Genomic DNA, 2,683 nt, shown 5'->3' on the forward strand with positions numbered 1-2,683 from the left:
AGTTCAATATATATTCTTGGTTATATCAAATATTTGATATTTTAGGAAATCAGCCTTGTTAAATTAAAGTGGATAAGATGGCATTTTAAGGTCACCTTGGTATGATCAAACATGATGCTGACATTTACAATCCATTTCCATTGCTTCTCACATGTTTCCTTGTCAGTTAAATCCAGACTCTCCAAATTTAAAGGAGTTTCAAATCTAATAATGCAACTATAAATATTGTACCTGAATCACTAACTGCCCACTGATTTCCTTGCAAGCTGCAAAATCTTCATATGTCCTTTCTGTCATTTAAAAATTATTTTAAATAATTTTATTATAATGGTACCTGCATAAGTATAAACAAATATTTTTATACTCATTAAATTAAATGTTAAGTATTTTACATATCAAATGTTTATATACTCTTTACATTTATGACTTTTGTTCATATACAAACCCAAATACATATTTGCACATTAAAAAAAATCTATGAGTTAAGACATGTAATGAATAATGTTTTTTTTGAAGTGATAGAAAACACAGTTTTGCAGAAATCACATTTTCACATACAGAATGAATTTGGGCCACACTGCCATGATCCAGTTTTTTTTCAGGTCGGAATTCTTTCATTCCTGTGGGCTGAGTGAAGACTCAGTTCTCACGCAACATGTCTCCATTCTAACTACTGTGGAACTTTCACCTCACAGCTTGCCATGAACTCATTGGCTTTCATGTTGAAAGTTGCTTCTTTTTTTCACTTTTATAAACTGCATTTATTGTACAGAGCACTCTGAAGAAAGAAAATATGTACAGCCATTTGTTTTCATTAATACATATCTATTCTGTCCTGCAATACTGGAAAGGTGGAATGTGACTGGCACAGAAATAAGCCCTAGGGGTTACAAATTAGAAAAAAAACACTTTTAAAAAAGATTTTTTACTTTTCTAGTAGAAATATAAAAACTGTGGTTTATGGGGGAAAAATTAAAAGTACAATCAATTGCAGAGGTAGCTTTAACACTTAAAGTTTTGTCCCTTAAACCAACCTGCCAACAACAGAGTTTAAAATCTACATATAAATAAATGGGCAGTGCTGCCCAAATAGCAGCACAGAATGAGCAACTCACAGTCATGCTGCATGGTATTCTCAGTACACAAATAACGCCCCTTCATGGTACCCCACAGTGGGCATGTATTCAGCGGTAGGCATTTAAGAGCATCACCTGGTGCCACAGCCTGCAACTCAACATCCATCCTCTCCCAACATACCACATAAAGGTACCAAAACTCATCTGTTTACAAACCACATGGGTGGGGGAGCAGGGGCACATAACAGCCATTACATTGTCTTCCTGAATCCCTTCAGAATAGGGTAGATGTTTTCAAATGCTTCATAAATTTCTGCTCTGACCTTGGCACCCATTAATACAACTTTTCCAGAAACAAAAATAAGGAGAACGATTCTGAGTTTGATCATTCTGTAGATTAAACCAGGAAATAACTCTGGCTCATAACTCCTGAATTGCTGGTGGGTCAGCACAAGGCCTTCTAGCCTTATAGGGAACTTCACGTCACAGCTCCCCATCATGTTCTGAATCTTGAAGTCCCAGAACTTGGCTGGAAAGCCCAACTTCTGCACAGCTCGGGCGTATTTCCTTGCTGCTAGTCTGGACTGTTCTTCACTCTTGGTTCCTGTGCACACCATTTTCCCAGAACTGAAAATCAGTGCTGTAGTTCGTGCCTCTCTTATTCTCATGATTACAGCAGCAAACCACTTGGGATTATATTCAGCATTTCGGGCACGAAGTGCAATGGTCTTTAGGTCAAGTTTACAACCAAGATTCACTGTGGATACAATATTTTGCAGCTGTGGGACCATCCCAGCGCTCTCCGAGGCGGGTGTGGCGGGAGTGACGGGGGTCATGGGGGAGGCACACAGCGGAGTGGTGCCCGGCAAGGGTGCCGTCGTCAGTCCGTGAATGGAAGAGCTGCGGAGCCTGGCCCGAGGCCCGTGTCGCCTGCTGGGACGTGGACCGAATGGCTGCCGCGTCTGCCACTGCCTGCTGCTGCTGTTGCCTTTGTTGCTCTTCCAAAAGAGACAGACTGTTGGTGTTTCGAATCGGCTGTGGAGTCAGGCCCGTGCCATAAGGCATCATCCGACTAAAGATAGGGATTCCAGGAGTCATGGCACCCCGAGGGGAGGCCAGGCCAGGCCCTGGGCATAAGGGGGCGGGGTGTTGTTCTGATCCGTGGTGCTCACTTTCTTCTCAGAAAACCAGAATCTCTTGGATTGGAACTCGTCTCAGCATTCGGTGCTTCCTAGAGCATCCCCAGCACGCTCTTCTCGGTCACTTCCTCAACGCCCTGGGTGATCTCCACACGCCCACAAACAGTGATGCTGGAGTCCCCGCAAAGACCACCACGGGCCCGCGGAAACGAAGTCAAACTGCTGGCGGCCCGGGCGCCCGCCACGGCGGCCCGGCCCGACCCCGTGGAACTCCCGGCGCGCAAAAGCTTCTTTTAAGGATGAAGTCTGCCTTTAGTCTTTCTTTGCAGATCACTATTAACATAGGGCCCAAACATCAACTGAGGCACAGAAATTGTGTGGGGAAAATTAGGCCAAAGGTGGCTATCCAGGTGATTTAGATGTAAAATGCTTAATATTTACAAATGCTTATAAGACACAACTTAAAAT

General features: G+C 43.1%; 1 pseudogene; it reads right to left on the reverse strand.

Annotated features, from left to right (window-relative positions):
- Window positions 1–1,313: 1,313 nt before the first annotated feature.
- On the reverse strand, window positions 1,314–2,230 carry LOC103260689 (annotated as a pseudogene).
- Between the last annotated feature and the right edge of the window lie 453 nt (window positions 2,231–2,683).

The sequence above is a fragment of the Carlito syrichta genome, unplaced genomic scaffold, assembly GCF_000164805.1.
Source record: "Carlito syrichta isolate Samal-C Ts95f unplaced genomic scaffold, Tarsius_syrichta-2.0.1 Scaffold303298, whole genome shotgun sequence".
NCBI classification, from domain to species: domain Eukaryota; kingdom Metazoa; phylum Chordata; class Mammalia; order Primates; family Tarsiidae; genus Carlito; species Carlito syrichta.